Below are 19,013 nucleotides of genomic sequence, written 5' to 3'. Positions count from 1 at the left end.
TAATTAGGGTTGTGCAAAATACCGCCTAATCCGCTAAAAGCGCACCGATCCGCCTCAATCCGCACCGCTCTAACCGTTAACTGCGGTTTAAATTTTAAAATTTTTAATCTGCCAACCGAACTGCTTCGCTCCGTTATAGTTAATACATATATATTTTTAACTTCCAATGAAATATCAATGTAAAAATAAGTGTGAGAGAGATTTAAGATATGAAATTTATTACAAATTAGTGGTTATATATATAAAACATATTATGCAAAATTACTGTGTTATATATCTAAAAAATATTATACAAATTAGTATTATATATTATGCAAATATATGATAATTAGGTAGAATATTCTTCAAACCGCCAATCCGTCAAAAACCGCCCAAATTGTAATTTGTCAATCCGCTAATCCGCTAACCCGCCATTCGGTTTGTAATTTTACTCTCAAACCGACCGAACCCCACCGCGCACACCCCTACGTATAATCATAATTGCATAACAAAAAGAATTAAAAAATTCCTTAAATCATTATTCTAAGAAAATTAAGAAAAAAATAGTTTTTTAGAGTAAATTAACAAAACCAAATCCCCACTTTCATAACAAACATAAATAAAAGTTCATATAATACAATCATAATTGCATAAAATCAAAAATCATAAGACAAAGAAGACAAAAAAAAAGAAGGCTTGGCCGGTTGACCAGCTGGTTAACCTGCCAGATGTCTTGCCGGATGTCCGGTAGGACATCCCTATGGACGACCGGTCATGCAACATCTCCTTGCCAGACCGTTCATCCATTCGTAAAGGCGTACAAATCCGAAAGGGACTACGAATCCGAAAGGAACCACAAATCCAGAGTTCCAAAATCAAAACAAGCATGAGCTAGATAGACTGCTATTCCAGAAAAGAAACACGGATGAAGTATGAAAGAACTAGACGGTTACTCCAAAAAACAAACAGGGACGAAGTATAAAATGTTTGAAATCTTACCTGGAAGCCCTAAAACCAACTTCTCACCGATCAATCTCTTTCACATTTTGCATTGGCAACGATGATCGAACCAAAATCTCACCAAAATCTCAAGCTTCTTCGTCGTTTTTTCACACCGATCGGTCTTCTTCAAAGATTCTCTCTCTCTTTCTCTCTCTCTTCCACAAATTCGATCAAAATCAGAATAAATAGTGAATTAGAGATTTAGGATACAAAAGTTATTATCGTCTTTTCGTGCTCCAAAGCAAGGGTAATAAGGTCATTTAGTATATGTAAGTAACGTCGTTTGTACCAATTTGACAGAATGGGGGAATCTTGACCATGTTAGGTAAAGTAATGGAGGTTTGTGTAATTATTCAAACCACAAGGGAGGTGTCGCAACCCAAACCTACCCCTAAGTGTTTAACATCATAACCGGCCAGTAATCCGTGATTACCAAGGGCCTGCTTAATAGTAATAACAATTATACAATAAGAGGGGCCGACGAAAGCCTGTAAATATTTTGTATTGGCACAACCTTCTTAATCAGGTAATGAACTGACTACCAACAAAACAAGAAAAACAATGTACAACTCGATGAATAATCAAGTAATATACAACTTGATAAACAATACACAATATACAACAACTCGATAAACAAGACAAATACAACTCAATAAGTAAAATGGGGTAAATACAACTCGATAAACAAATTGAAATAAAACGTCTCAACAAAACAAACTAAAACAGGACAACACAATGCACAAAGAGCAGAACAAAACACAGATTCTCATCATTCTCAATACACAGGAAGACCGTAGGACAAACAAGAATGCTGTCAGCAATGAACAAAAGCTGTCGGCCACAAAATGTGGCTATCGACCGCCAGTGGTGGCTACAAAAGGTAGCTATCGGCCATCAATGTGCGGGACCTCCAAATTGTTGCCACCTGTCTTCCACTCAGTGCCTTATCTTCTATAAAAGTTGGGACTTTGTAGTTTCCTCATTCCAACTTTGTTTTTGCCACAAATGGAGCCATTCTTTACCGAAAAACTCTCAAATTGGATTGCAATTTTAGATGGCTTGGAAAAAGTGAATTTCCTGGATTTCGGGATAAATGCACTATTCTCGCTGAGTCGCTCTCCACTGTGTTTTCTGTTCCTTCATGTCACTGCTAGGTGTTGGAACCCGGTTACACATGTTTTCAATTTTGGGGGGGAAGAGCTATGCCCGACAATTGAAGAATTCCAAGTTTTGATGGAATCCCGGCGTGACGAGGAAATCTTGCCCCAGTCCCGTTTTGGTCATATCCAAGCTTTAGGAAGGATGTGTGAGCTCACTTTACATGAGGCTTGATCCTTGGTTCACAATGGAGAGTTGGGTATTCCCAGCCTCCTTCGTCGATTTTTTGACACCGATGACCGCAACGACCGTCTTTGGCAGAGTTTTCAATAGCATGCCCTTTGTTTGTGCATGTTAGCTTATTTTCTACTTGCCCCGGGTTTCGGAAGGTCTAGCATTCGACTTATCGAAGTAGTCCAAGGCTTAAAAGAGGGCAAAAACTATATTGGCTTGGCACTGGCCAAGACTTTGATGGTCTTGGACGCCTTCCATCGACGGGAGACGACGAAATTCGTGGGAAGTCCACTATTTTTGCAGGTAATGTTTCCCACCCTATCTCATATGTGTTTCTCACATCTCTCAACACTCAGGCTCTATTTTTCTCTCAAAACCTTTTCTCACTTTTCCTCTCCACATACACCTTTGTATTCTTTAATCTCTCTTTTCTTTCATCCCTCCCCAGATATGGCTTATGGACAAGTTAAAGGTAGTGGACTCTTGCCCTGCATATTCAGCATGACATTATTTCTTTTGCCAGCGGCTAGTGAATTTCCCGAACGAGGAACGGTGGTGTCATTGGATGTGCAATAGGTCTGCTGTTGACATTGCTTGGCACTGCCCATGGTTTGACCTGCCCGAGATGAGCTACAACATGGCTTAGCAACTCGGCATTCAGCAGATTGGCTTGACACACTGTGTATTCTACTTTCCGTTTCGGTTCAGGCATCAGTTCGGACAGGACCAGACTTGCCCAGAAAATGGGGTAGAGTACCCGGCTTCATTCCCAATCCGAGGTTCACAGTTGGCTCGATATCCCACTATATAGAGGACAAGGGAGCTTCTGGCTCCTACTCCCAATTTCAATTGCGCCTTGTCTAGCGAATGCATAGCTTGGCTTGAAGAAGAGGCACAGGGTAGGCCTACTTTAGCATCTGAAGTTTCTACAAGCTCAGGAAGGGGACACAGGAACACCTGACTCATCTGTGCCCCAAGTTTATTGCTTTGATCTAACTTTTCAAGTTTTCCTTTTGAATGTAATAAAAAACAACTTTGATGTGTATCGAGAGTTAGAGAACTTTGTATTGAAATCCATGAAATTGAAGTTATGGGCACTGAAAATTTTCCTTTTGGTCTAAAAATGGTATAAGTTGTAAAAAGATTAATTTGAACAAAATCAACTTTTATTAAAACTTTTCAAAACTATTTTCGATAAGGATCGCAACTTGACACACATGGAATCTATCCTCGAAACGTACAACCCCGCATCCAAAGATGGAAAATTGCCCCGTGTCTGAATAGCATTGCTCAGCACTGTAGTCAGCTCTTTTCTCAGGGTAAGGATCACAACCGATCTTTCAGATAACGAAAAGACAAGGATGCCTTGATCAAACGCATGGACACAGTTGATTTGGAGGTGTTTACGATCGAATTTCGAGATAAAATTACCTACGTATCCCGAAGATAGGAATCAGGCCTTACGTAGTTCGGTTCGGGTTCATTCGAGTATTAACGCTCTTCTTTTGCGCTCTAACTTTTGCCAAGGCCCACCCTTTCTGGGTTTTCAACCTTGCGAGCTCAGTTTTTCTTTTTTCAATTTTTTTTGTGCTCTACCTTTTACCTAGGTCGCCTTTATTGTCAGCCTAGTGAGCCTCTAAGGGGTAATATTTCTTCAACTAGTCCATGTTAATTGGTTGGGAAAATTCTAGACCATCCAGGTCCATAAGAATAACAGCTCCACCAGACCAAATGGTTTTGATAATGTAAGGACCAGTCCAATTAGGTCTGAACTTGCCCCTAGGGTCATGGATGGGAGCTCAATTGTTTTTCAGTACCAAATCCCCTTCCTTAAGATTCCGAGACTTAACTTTCTTATTAAAAGCCCTGGTAATCTTACGTTGATACCCTTGAACATGGTACAGTGCTTTCAGTCTCCTCTCATCGAACAGCATCAGTTCTTCAAACCTACTCTGCTGCCAATCTGCTTCTGCTATCTAGCACTCAGCCATAACCTGCAGTGACGGAACCTCTATTTCAATCGGCAGAACAGCTTCTATCCCATAAACAAGAGAGTACGGAGCTGTCCCAGTAGATGTCCAAATCGAAGTCCTGTAGCCCCAGAGAGCAAATGGCAATTTGTCTAGCCAGTCCCTATGAGTCTCAACCATTTTCTGCAAAATGTGTTTGATGTTCTTGTTGGCAGCCTTAACAGCTCCATTGGTTTACGGCCGATATGTGGATGACTTATGAAAAGCCACGTTGTATTTCTCCAATAAGTCGATCACTTCTTTCTTGAAATAGGAGCCATTGTCTAAAATGATCTCATTTAGGACTCTATAACGGAAAATAATATTGTTGCGGATGAACTTAGCCACATGCGCTACTTTCAACACTGCATAAGACTGAGCTTCCACCCACTTTGTGAAATAATCAATTGCCACCAGAATGTACTCATGTCCATTTGACCCTTTCGGTGTAACAGCCCCGATGACGTCAATTCCCCAGACTGAAAAAGGCCATGGTGAAGTCATGTTGTACAACTTCGATGGCGAGATATTCATGCGATTCGCATGGATTTGGCATTTGTGGCATTGCCGCACAAAACCAATACAATCCTCCTCCATGGTAGACCAGTAGTAGCCTTGCCTAAGAATCTTCCGGGGCTAGCATTACTCTGTTCATGTGTGTTGTACACTCTCCCCCATGGATGGCCTCCATTAGGCGTTGAGACTATTCTGCGTCGATGCACAACTGCTGCATTCCCAGATGACCTCGTTTTTATAACTTACCCCCGCAAATGATAAATTGAACGGCCATCCATCGTATTGCCCTTTTATCTTTGGCATTTTCCCCTGGTGGATAAGCTTCCTTTTTCAAGAAGTTAAAGATATCATAATACCAGGGGTTTTGAACTTGTACTTCAGCTATTGCGGCAATAAACTCGTAGGCCGGCGCATATCTTTGCTCGATAATGATCGGATGCATCCAGACTCCAAATGAGATGTCTATCATGGAAGATAGAGTTGATAAAGCGTCAACGAACCTGTTGTTCTCTCTTAAAAGATGCGTGAAGGTTAGCTTCTTGAACCTAGGAATCAAAACATTCAGGGTTTGGTGATAGATTTTCATCCTTTCTTCTTTGACCTTCCAATCTCCTTTTGCTTGAGACACAACCAGGTTCGAGTCCCCGATGACGTCCAACCTTTTTGCCTCTAGTTCCAGGATGGCTTCCAAACCAGCGATACACGCTTCGTATTCTGCTTCGTTGTTGCATACTTTGAACCGGAGTTTGAAGGCTAAAGGTATGTCAAAATTGTCGGGTGCTATCAGCAACACCCTTATCCCATAACCGTACTGGTTAGATGCTCCGTCAAAGTACATAGTCCAGGTTTCTTCCTCAACTTGCAGAATAGCCTCATCTGGGAATAGGTATTCTACTGCTTCATCTCCTTCCACTGGGTGATCTACCAAGAACTCAGCTACCGTTCTCCCCTTGACAGACTTACGAGTGACATACTTTAAATCAAATTCAGAGAGGAGAAGCAACCAACAGGCTAGCTTACCCATAAGTGCTGGTTTCTCGAAGAGATATTTGATGGGACCTAATCTCAAAACCAGAATTACAGAGTGAGCTAACAGGTAGTGCCTCAACTTCCTAGTAGCCCATACCAAGGCTAAGCAAGTCTTCTCCAGCAGAGTGTAACGGGTCTCATAATCCAACATCTTCTTGCTCAGGTAATAGATGGCTTTCTCCACTCTATCCTCAAATTCCTGAGCAAGCATGCATCCCATCATTGTGTCTGTTACTGACAGATACAGAATCAACGGCTTTCCCGGCTCTGGCAACGACAACACGGGCGGGTTCTGAAGGTACTGCTTGATCTGATCAAAAACAAACTGGCATCGGTCATCTCATCGAAATTTCTTTCCTTTCTTCAGAAGACCAAATAGTGGTTCACAAGTCAAGGTTAATTTTGCGATAAACCATCTTATGAATTGCACTTTACCCAGAAACCCTCGCACCTCCTTTTTAGTCCTTGGTGGTGGCATTTCTAGGATGGCCTTGATTTTGGAAGGATCTACCTCGATGTCCCTCTGTGTGATCAAGAAACCTAGCATTTTCCCTACAGTTATGCCAAAGTGCACTTTTATAAATTCAGCCTCAACCGATATTTTCTGATTCGTTGAAAGAATTTCTTCAAGGCGGTGTAGTGGCCCTCTTTTTTCTTAGACTTGACAATCATGTATCCACATACACCTCGACCTCTTTGTGGATCATATCATGTAGAATTGTGGTTGCAGCTCGTTGATAGGTGGCCCCAGCATTCTTTAACCCAAACAGCATCACCTTATAGCAGTAGGTTCCTCACGGCGTAGTGAAAGCAGTTTTCTCTCTGTCCTCGGGTGCCATCAATATCTGGTTATACCCGAAAAATCCGTCCATAAAGGAGAGCAATGCATGGCCTGCGATGAAGTCCACCAATTCATCGATGTGCAGTAGAGGAAAGTCGTCATTCGGACTACCTTTGTTTAGATCTCTGAAGTCCACACACACCCGAATTCTGCCATCTTTCTTCGGCAGTGGAACAATGTTGGCCAACCAAGTCGGGTACTCAAACACTAGCAAGAACTCTGCGTCTATCTGCTTGGTGACCTCTTCCTTAATCTTCAAAGCCCAATCTGGGCGTATTCTCCGCAACTTTTGTTTGATGGGTCAGGCCTCAAGGTCAAGAGGGATCCGATGCTGTACAATTTCAGGATCGATTCCAGGCATGCCTTCGTAGGACCACGCGAAAACATCTTTGAAATCGTTTAATAAAACGACTAAGCACTCGCGCTCCTCTGAAGACAACGTGGACCTTATTTGGACCAGATGCGGATCTTTCTCAGTACCCACATTAATTGAAATGATTTCATCAACAAGGGGTTTTACAAACCTCTCCTCCTCCCGATCAATCAAATGTTTCAAAACCAGAGGAATTCTTTCCTTGTCGTTTTTATCAAAATTTTGAAAGTCATGATCAATGCAATATACAAGTGGCACAGAGAAATACTCAGAAACTACAGTGGTATTCATATTCAAAAGATCCAGCTCATCCAACTCCTCAATTACACTGACTCAAAAGAAAAGGAAAAAGATGATCTGGACAAGACATCAGCATCTGGGTTATCAACCCCAGGAATACCGAACCCATACTCAGAGGAACTGGAATCTGATTCCGACTCCACAGACTCTGTGGAATCAGATTCCGGCTCACTACCCGACTCAGAACTACGAGACAAAAAACCCTCCTCCAGCTGGCAAGTGAGGGATGGTGCGTTAGATGCATTCAAGATACCACCGAAAGGGTCCACACCTGATTGGTCTCCGATCATGGAAACAGTTAGGTCATCCCCCAAGCTCTCCAGGTTGATCTGAGGGTCCGAGAGGAGACATACCGGTGCTGCTCCTATCTCAAGTTCACTGCTGTTGGACTCACTTTCTGTGCTCTTTTCAGCCTTAGCAGTTAATTCAGTCTGTTCCTCTGTGGTTTCACCTTTTTGCAGCTGTAAGTCGAAGAAAATCTCGAAGCCGGGTAGACGCCGCTTCTCGGAGTTCAACCATGGCTCAAGAAAGCCACAAAATGGGAAGTATTCCCCCTCTTGGACAAAGCGGCTGTTCAGAGTTCCCTGAATTGGCTTTTGCACAAGCTCATAGTGCTTCCCACTTTGCTTTGCTCTAGCTCTTCCGGGCATTTCTTTCCCTTTCCGAACCCAGTCCTCTTTTGTGGGTGTATCGCCTAAGCCAAAGGCATGAGGGTTATGTGGCACTTTGGCCAGTGCAGTAACGCCCTACCAGCCACTCTTTCCTAATCCCATCCCGAGTATGTGCTTTAGCTTGTTCATGAGATACACTGATTGAGCACTAACATATAAGCCCTCATCAACAGCCAAGATATGTTGCACCACCCGGGCCTCAGCCAAGGTAAAACCAGACAAGAAAACATCCTCGTTGTCATGTACAATCTCCAATATGGGTGCAGTAACCTCTGACGGAGGATGTATAGATGAATTCCTGAACACAATGACTACCCCTTTTCCAAGAGGGGTACTTTAGCATTTGATGCAAGGTAGAAGAAATAGCTTTTACTTAGTGTAGCCAGGGTCACCCAAGTAACAAGTTGAAAGTAGCCGGAACATCCAGGACGTGAAACTCAATATCTTGTTGAGCCGGGCCGACTTGTACTCTGACTTGTATTGTTCCCATCACTTCTCTGCTTGTGTTGTCGTAAGCCCGAATCACTTAGGTCGTTGGTACAAAGTCTGTTGGCTTCAAGCCAATAGCATAGGCTGTGCGAGATGGACAAACGTTGATTGCAGACCTAGTGTCCACCAATACAACCGGCACCCACTTCTCTCTACACTCAACTAAGATGTATAATGACTTGTTATGTGCAGAGCCTTTTGGTAGTTATTCTTTATCGGAAAAGGTAATTCTTTAGTTGCTCTAGAGTTGTGACGATAGACAGTTTGGCTTTATCCATTGCCAACAATACAGCTTGCCTGTGTACTCGCGAAGCCATAAGAAACCCCCAGATAGATATGTCTGCTTGAATCTTCTTCAACTACTTCAGCGCAGCCTCTTCTTCTAACAGTTTTTCCCTTTATTTTTCAGCCTTCTTGTCCTTTCCGGATGCTTCGGGTTAGTCTAAGTGTGGGGGCTTGAAGTACCACCCGCTTCTTGTCATATGATCCACCTTCTCAAAATACCAAGTGTCGTCTGGGAAGTCTTGGCCCCAATCCTCGCCGGTGTGGGCAAGATGCAACTCATCATTTTCCCACCATACTCCTCCGGCAACCGACAAGCAGTTGTCCGGTTCCATTGAAATTACTCTTACATCATAGTCATCCCCCGCAGGGTGTTCGGCTTTTCCAGCTTTCTGGCTATTCTCGTCCCTTTCCTGTTTAAATCGCTTCAGTACGGCTTCTTGTTCCGTATCAACAATACTAGTAATGCCCGATTCCTGAGCTAAATTCTTAATACCGATGCTCTCCGACAACTTTCCCTTGTCCATGGCCCTTCCGGCCTTCGTAGCAATTCTTGCTTCTGGCTTTTCCAGTTTTGGCTGAAGTCCCTCATCCACATCAGGTTCATCACTGAGCCACCCAGAGTTGTCTGTCAACCCGTTTAGATCGAACCAGCTAATGTGCACATCTCCCGTATCTTGCTCATCGAAGAACTACAGATTGTTGATGTCTTCCTTCAAGTCGGCTAGGTCATCTAACCCCTGGCTTGGGTCATCCTCCCGGACTACACTAACCTCCATCCCTGTTGGTAACTCCACCTCTGGTTTGGCTTGATTGGTTGGCACAATATAACGGCATGGGTTATATTCTTCCTTAGATAAATCCACAGAGCCCTCAGGCACTGGACTGGTATTCTCCACCAAAGCTGATCTTCCTCCATCTTCCACTATCACCACCACAGGTTCAGTTTGAATTGTTGACGTGTTCATCATGCACAAGTCTGTGCTCTCAGGGATGAACAACACAGGCTTAGGTAGGTGGGAGGGGATGATGTATGTACTGGGGTCGTAAGGGACGGCCAATGTATGAATGAGGTTTATTTACCGGGTTGGAGGGGCTTGGTTCTGTGGTGGGAGAGGATTTGTAGTGACATTGGGTTTTTCAGGAGGTGCTATCACCTTATTGTCAATGAGATCTTGAATCTCATGACGCAGTCTAAAGCACTGATCAGTATCATGACCATGCTACTGGTGGAAAGCACAATATTTGGCCGGGTTGTGTTTCGGAGGGAGGGGATCAGGCAGTGGGTGTTGTTCTAACGGCTTCAGATGCCCTTTTCTGATTAGTACCCTCAAGGCCGTAGACAAAGACATATAGAGCGGTGTGAAGACCCTCTGGCCTCGGGCCTGATGGCTTGACGTTTTGGAGGTTGTATTGGATGTGCCAGCAAAGGGGTTAGTTGTTCTAACAGCTTCAGCTGCACTACCGCTAGTAGTCACATTGGAATTGCGTGTGAAAGCCCTTTTAGGCTGCTCCTTCTCGTGGTTTATCAGATCCTGTTTCATTGCGTCCTCTATCTGTACCCCTATTTCGTGGAAGTCAGCAAAAGTAGACAAATGTAAGACTATCATCTTCTGTAATAATCTTCCTTGCAAGTTACGGACCACCATTCTGATCTGGTCTTTTTCAGATGGACGGATAGTCATCATAGAAGCCCTCCACCGGGTCACAAAATTTCGAGAAGCCCTCCTTCGGCTCCTAGCGAGTTACTTCAAGATCAGGAGTAGTGACCTCGATCTGAGTGTTGTAGGAGTACTGCGCTATGAAGGCCTCAGCCATTTCCTCTTAGTTTCTCTTCACAGAGTCTTCAAACTTGGCATACCAGATGGTCGTTATACCCGACAGGGGTCCGGCCAAAAAGTGATAGCTTTTGTAGTTTGGTAAGACCCATTGGTCGTAGAATGTCTGAAAATAGCCGTAGATGGACCATAGGATCCCCAGATCCGTCAAATCAATCTATATGCGGCATCTTGAATCTATATAGCAATGTCACTGCTGAATCAGTATAGTCATCCTTTATGTCAGGGATCGAATTCACACCCTGAGCTCATTTGAAAAGCTTTTCTAGCTTGCTCACTTTCAGTGCAGTAGGCTCAACCTCGAATTCAAACAGCAATTCTGTCGGATAAACTGGTGCCTTGGAGGTCTGAGGTGGGATAGGATCCGCCTGAATGCCCGTATTTTCCTGGACATTAATTGTGACCCCGGGTGTCGGAATTCCTGTTGGGGGTGCATGGATGCTGATGCGACTGCCGGCTGTGGTTGTTGTTGCTAAAGCCTTTCTATCACTTCTACTTAGCGGGCTACAACCTCGGTTTGGCGAGCTATGGTCTCAGCTTGTCAGGCAGCATCTAGTTACATGTTCTTAATAGTCTGTTGGAGCTAACGAAGCATATCTTCCATGCTGGCAGGAGGACTTTGAACTACCGGAACTGGTGAATACTCTCTGTCTGGAGTAGAAGTAGATGATTGGGCCTGATTGGGCATAGACGAGGTAAAGGGTGACTGCTAAATTGGCAAATTCTGCCTAATCCTCCTCCGTCTGGTAACTGGTGGGAGTGAAACAAACACTGGCTGTCCCCTGACAAGATCCCTTGATCAGTAAAGTCGCCTTACTTGGGTCCAGACTGCTTGGGGGGTAACAGAATTGTCTGAAGCAATGGTGACAAACTACCTTGCAAAAAGAAAATAAAGCAAAAGAAACAGAAATAAAAAATCAGAAACCGCACAGCAGCTCAGCTTAAACACAAACAACACGCAGTTGCAATCATAAGCTAAAGAATTGTACTCAACACTGATTTCTACCCCAAAATTGATACCCAGACTTGCAACTAATACATACATTCCTGTAGAGTTTCACTCTAAAAGCACATATCAAGCAAGTGAGAGCCAAAACACCCCTATGATGGGGTAGGGTTACCCTGTCCTAATTTTGTTAGGAGCTAGGGGTTCACCACGCAAAACAAGCGATTTCAAACAATTCCTACATTCGAGTGAGCAACTTGCCCTAGTTTGGAACAGTCTCTACGGCTTCCGATATGCAACTAGGTCGATTAGTCAAAAAAGGTACCTCAACAAGACTACCTAATATACCTCTCACACCTAACACCGAGAAGTGAAAGGAGGATCAAACGGTACAACGGTAATCCAGATCCAAGGGTCGTGTTCCCATCGTGGCAAAGCCGCAGTCGGTCAGCCTTTTGGCAAGCTTTTCCAAGCAAGCCTCTGGCAAACCGCTCAGGAATAGCAGATGGAAAACACTGTGATTTAGGTGCTCCGATGCAAATGCAAATGCAAAGAAACACATAAGTGTAGATAAAAAGTCATATCATGAGTTCGAGTTAAGTTCTCTAAATCTCCAGCAGAGTTGCCAGAAACTGTAAACTCGCCCTTTTCGCACCTCCTTTTGGAAAGGTTTGAAAAGAAAGGCCTTATAGTTCGGACTCCCGCGGTTCTGAATTGAGTCTCACAAGTTCAATGTGAAACTGATAATCACCAAAGAGTCCAAATCCGACAAATATTTTTGGAAAATTGATTTTAAATCAAATAATGTCAAAATTGAACTGTTTTTCCAGATACAGAGTCGCCACCTAAATATTTTGTTTTTGGAAAAATTTAGGAAACCTTGGCTCATGCCAAAGGCCACGTGTCCGTCATCACCAAAGTTGCCTCGGCTCCAAAACTTAGGTACGAAGGGGAAAGGTCATGAATTGAGCACCCCTGCTCGCCCGATCAAAGATCGGTCTTTACTAATCTTGATATGTTCTTTTACAAACATTATGTGCTCTTATTCCCAATTATTAAGCTAGCTTTACTATGTGATGCACACAAGCAAGTATAGACTAGTCGCAAGACTTGGAACAATTTAACTCATGCTTGTTTGCGAAAATGGTTTGAATTTGCCACCTCAACTGGGCTTAAAGATGCGGTGTTTCCACCAAACATAGTGGGCTTAAAACATGATTTACCACAACAAAGTAGGCTTAAAACACATATTTGTTGAATTGTTCAAATTCAAACAACAAGCCTTCATCCACGGGCATTCAAGCATTTTAGCATTTAAGCACATAGCCTCATGGCAAGCATGCTAATCATGGCAACTTTCACACTTATGCAAGCTAAAGCGTAAAAACTCACCTAGTACTCCAAGCTAAAACAGAAACTAGTTAGAAAGATGCATGATCCTAACTATGTTAAGATGCCTAACGCAACACATGCAATAATTTAATAGGTTCGGCTACTAATATGGCATATGAATTAATTTGAATAACATGCGATTAAACACGTATTCAAAGAAAATATTGAAATGACAATAGAGTTTGTATGATGCGCCGAGCTTCAGTGCATGCAAGACAAATGAATGGATGCAAGCATGCGATATGCTAATTGAAATATGTCCCTAATCTAACCATCACAAGCGATTAAATAAAAGGGAGAAAGACGTGGGGTTGGAAAAACATACACACACGCACGCACACTCATTTACAACACTACGCCCTCGCGAAGGAGGGTCCGAATAAATAAGCTAACCAACTAGCTACACTAATTAAGCTAACTAATTATTACAAAACTTGAAACTAATTAACTATTCTAGTTAACTAATTTATTACAAACCGAAATCAAATAGTTAGTTAAACTAAGTAATTATTTATAACTCTTAATTAGCTACAACTAATTAATTACAACACGTATTTGATCTATTGCTAATTAAACTGATTACCTAATCCCGGGAAGCGAGAGATGCATGCATGCTCGATTCTTCATCCAAAAAGCCATCATTTAGCTACTGCGAGCCTCTGTTTGCATATTTGAACACCAAAAAAAAAAGTTGTCCACTTCCAAAACACCCCTGCTCCACCTCAAGAACACACTATGCAAATTTCATTGGTGGCCAACAGGGGGCTTGTCGGCTACCAATGGTGGCTGGTCGGCCATTGATGACATGAACTCCTCTTTTTGCTGCAACAGAGAGCAGGCAGAGCAAAATAGTGTATTCTCACAAATTATTTGCACACTTTGCCTCTCCTTTTCATGGGGAGATCAAAGGAGGGACAAAATTTGGGTTTACAAACCATCAATCAAGATATTTCATTGCATGATGGTTTGTGAAACCAATTATGCAAGATCAATGAATGCAAAATGAAACCAAAGGACCATCACCCTATCATGCATGATCAAGGGCAATGATGACCAAGGAAAATGGCACATTTCATCACTTTTGAGTATGAAATGTCTCATTTTCCTTGTATTCAAACTAACGTCCGATTTGAACACAGGCAATGCAACACAAAAGATGCTTATCTTGCCTATTTTACCTGTCCAATTTTGTTTACTCATTTTAATTACCAAAACTATTCTTTAATTGATTTGTCCCTTAGTGAGTGTCCTCTAATGGAAAGATGGCTCAAACCACAAGGTGCTTTGGGTATAAAAGAGGCATTACACTGTTGGTAATGAACCCCCTAAGGGATTAAACCATTAGGTGTAACACATCCAGTTCACACTTAGGCAAACAAGTGGTTTGAAACCACTTTCAAAGCAAACAAAAGAGTGAAGACTGGAGGGAGATTGTAGAGATTTTAAGTGCTGAAATGAAGTGCAAAACAACACTAAAACATGCTATTAACTCAAAACAATGATAGTTAAAGCCTTAAAACACTAAGCTAGTGAAGGAATTAACACTAAAACTATGCAAAACAAGCCTCAAAGAACTAACCAGCCCAAAACAGAGCCAAAACAGGTTATTTCAGAGGCAAAAACATGTTGGACTTATGCTAAATTGAGCTAGAAAAACATGCTAACATGTGAAGCTATCTAGGCATGCAAACAAGACACAAGAAGGGGAGGCCAACCCCTCCAATTTTGGACTTCAAAAGAAGGATTTTACCACTAAAAAACCTCTGAAATACAGTGGCTAAAAGGGCCCAGACAAAAAATGGTACAAAAGCTAAACAAACAAAGGCCACCCCCTAACTCAAAGAGACCTCAAACCAACACCTTTAAGTTACAAAAACAGAGTTTTTGACAGTTCAAAACCAGCGCAGAAATAGTTGGAAAAGATGGCAAAGCAAATATACAAAACAAGTATAAATAAGGTAAATGCTATATCTTTGAAGCAAAGCACAAAATAGCCAATAATCCAAGCTCAAACCACCTTCTAGAGCTCAAACAAGACTCTAAGTAATCTCAGCCCAAAGGTGAGAGTATTTGGTTAAGGGTTCGTATGCAAAAGCTAAGGACTTATGAGCAAATGTGTACAAAATATCAAGAGAGAGAGAGTGAAAGCTAGAGAGAGATATTTTCGCTCTAATTTTTCTAACCCTCAAAAATGGGGGAGGAACCCCCTATTTATAGAAAAACACCGCTTGAGCTGAGAAACATTTCACCATACACGTGTATAGAGATGCAGCTTAGTGTGCAACAGCTAGCACAATTGTCAATAAATATCTGGAAAAACGCACTGGTGGCCGTCGGCCACCACTGATAGCTGACTAGCCACACCCATGGCCAACAAAAACATCCCATGGCCGACAGCCTTGGAGGGTGGCCGACAAGTCACCAAGAGGTCCAGACGCCAAGTTTTGGTCCAAAACAAGACATAGAAAGAACAAGGTTTAAAGGCTCAAAGACAAGGCATTTCGCCGAGGACTTCGGGCGTTCAAAACAAACACAAACACACAATCACTAAGTGCACGAGCAATGACGTCTAAGTCTTGAGGACGGTCAACAATGGTGTGTCTATAGTCTCACTTGTTGGTTAAGACCCTTTTCCAATTGAAACCAACCCCTATTTCATATCGAGGTATGGTCTAGGTCTCGCTTGTTGGTTAATACCCATCTCTCCTTTACCCAGTTAAAATGTGACGACCCCAACATGCATATCATCAGGATTATATTTGTTTAATTATGTGTTAAGTTTTAATTATGATATATGTTATATGATTAATTTGTGTATATCTGTCCGATTTGAAAAATTCTCTATTATGATTTCTGTGTAGAGTTCGAAATTGGTGGCTTAAATGATTTCAAAAACCGAAATTGGCTATATGAATAAACTAATTGAAATTTTTAGAACCATTTGGTAAGTTTAATTAAAAATTGATTCAGTTTGATAAATTAAGTTATGTTTACTTAGTCTGATGTTCTAATTAATGTAATAAGCCACTCTAGCTATATATATATACATATATGAGCCTTAGGCTCATTCTTGATCACTTTAAGTGTAAAAATCCGAGGGAGAACTCTAGAGAGAGAGAGAGGGGGGAGAGAGAGAGAGAGAGAAAAAGTGAGATTTTGAAGGAGAATTTGAAGGATTCACTAGAATTGGTCAAGATTGTGCACAAATTGGTGAATTTGAAGGCTTTAGGTAAGAATTTAACCCTCAATTCTTGAAGATTATGTGTTTTAGAGTTTAGTTCATGGATTATATATAATCACAGTCATATTCAATTACAACCAACAAGAGACTAGTTTCAATTCACCTAATCCACATGCAATTTCTACAACAATCAAAGCTATCATCCACCAATAGCCCAATACAAATATTTCTAAACAGTTATACAATCTCAAGACAGATAAATTATCCAAAATTTCAAAAGATGTGAAGTATTACATACTTGATTTCACCATCTATTCCAATGCTCAATTTCATATTTACAACACCAATTTCAATTATTTATACAAAATAATTATGATAATCATTTTAGGGCAAAATCCCTTTTTTTCAAAATATCAATCCAAGTACCAAAATCAACCATTTTGACACCACACGACTTCATTCTCAAACCCCGTGTTCATTTATTTCACTTTCACTCAAAAACCCTCTTCTCATTTCACCCAAACCCTAGGTTTATTCAAACTATTTCCCAAATCCCACCATTGTTACACAACAAATAACTAAGTTAAAAACCATATTAAAGTATAGAAAATCCCTACCTCAAAGAGAGAAAATGAGCCAAGCAAGAGAGAAACCTCAAAGGTGCCGAAATCTAACTCTAATCGGATCAAAGTGAAGATCTTGAGAAGCTCCACCTTTTTATCAAAGCAAGTAGGGTGGAGAAGTCACTAGATCTAGATGGAAATGTAGAGGGGTTGTGAGTTTTAGAGAGAGAGGCTCTCAACTTTAGGGTTTAGGATGAAAAGATATGAAAAAGTGACGTAAAAAGTGTTTTTCACGATCTGATATACACGCAGTCCTCTCAAACGGAAGAGTTGACGCTCGAGTGCCAGACACAATAAGTTGTTCTGCTCGAGCGCAAGAAGTGGCCCGCTCGAGCGTCAATTACACACCTCCAGAACTTTTACAGACGACAGAACAACCGCTCAAGCTCTAGAAAGGACGCTCGAGCGTCCACCCACTCGAGCGTAGAAAACCCCGCTCGAGTGTGAAAGACACCCATCCACCACTTTTGTAGACGTGCAAAGTACTGAGAGTTTGTAAATCCCGCTCGAGTGGAGGACCAAAATATACACAATGCGCTCGAGCGGAAGAATGGCCGCTCGAGCAGAGAAGCAAAAATCTGGGCAACAAGGTTTGGGAAAAACAAGCAACCAACCTGTTCCAAATGTAACCACAATAACCCAAAGGCCAATTTCAAAGAGATACAAGGAAAGAAAGAGGTAAACAACAACATGAGAGCATTAAACCCAAGTCTAGGATACCACAAGAGTCAGGTCAAAACTGGAATCGTTATAGCCTCCCCCCTTAAAGAATTTCGTCCCCGAAATTTCAAGTCAAGTTCAAAAACCACATTAGGCCATTCATAACAATATTATTCTCACAAATTCAATACCATGACCCATCCTCCGGTCATCCATTCTCATCAACTAGATACACAAGTTCCGATTTAACAAGAAATTCACAATTTCCCAAAACATTTACAATGTTTGATCAAAATCTGAGTTTTCAAGAAATTTACACAGCATATACAATGCTTCCAAAAGTGATATAATACATGTGATATTCTGTATTCTCAAACATATGCAATGTTTATAATAAACTCATGTTTCCAAAATGTAAACAACATATACAATGTTCTCACATTCTACCAATCATAATCGCAATACAATACATGTTCAATATCAACAAATAAGTCCGGATACTTCTCTTAGACTTCCATTTCACACTCCCAAGTTACTTCCTCAACTCCATGGTGTTTCCACAATACCTTAACCAAGTGGATCGTCTTGCCTCACAAAACTTGATCCCGTCTATTTAAGACTCTCACCGGTCTCTCCTCATAGGAAGCATCCTCATCTACCTCCAAATTGGTCCAGTCCAACATGTGCGATGAATTCGGCTCATACTTCCGAAGCATACTAATATGAAACACTTCATTTACTCCGGAAAGTTATGGCGGCAATGCCAAACGATAAGCAACTTCCCAATCCACTCAAGGATTTCAAAAGGCCCAATAAATCGAAGGGATAACTTCCTACTCTTCCCAATTCTCATCAAACCCTGCCTAGGTGATATCTTCAAAAGACATGGTCTCCCACCTCAAAAGACAAGGCTCTCCTCCTATGGTCGGCATAACTTTTCTAGCGACTCTGAGCTGTAACCAATATCTTACGAATAAGTGCTACTTCCTCCGTTGTTTCTCAAACTAACGCTGGGCCCAACAAAGGTGCATCACCCACCTCGGCCCAACACACTGGAGATCTACAAGGTCGACCATATAAGGCCTCAAATGGTGCCATGCCAATACTCAATTGGAAGCTATTATTATATGTAAACTCCACCAAGGGCAGATGCCTCTCCCACAAACCCTTAAAATCAAGGACACAACCCCGAAGCATATCCTCTAGGATCTGAATGGTATGCTCGGACTGGCCGTCAGTCTAAGGATGGTACGCAATACTAAAGGTCAATCTAGTGCCCATGGCACTCTGCAAGCTTTGCCATAACCGAGCTGTGAAATGCAAATCTCTATCCGAAACAATCATCACAGGGACCCCGTGCAACCTCACTATGTCCCTGATATACAAGTCGGCAAGATAGTCCACCGAATCACTCACGCGCATAGGTATGAAGTGCGCAGACTTAGTTAACCGGTCAACTGCCACCCAAAGGGCATCACTACCCCGTTGAGTCCTCGAAAGGCCCACAACAAAATCCATCGTGACATACTCCCATTTCCATTTGGCTATAG

The sequence above is a fragment of the Camellia sinensis genome, chromosome 14, assembly GCF_055761805.1.
Source record: "Camellia sinensis isolate YWXY chromosome 14, ASM5576180v1, whole genome shotgun sequence".
Classification (NCBI taxonomy): domain Eukaryota; kingdom Viridiplantae; phylum Streptophyta; class Magnoliopsida; order Ericales; family Theaceae; genus Camellia; species Camellia sinensis.
This window is presented reverse-complemented; position numbering follows the sequence as displayed.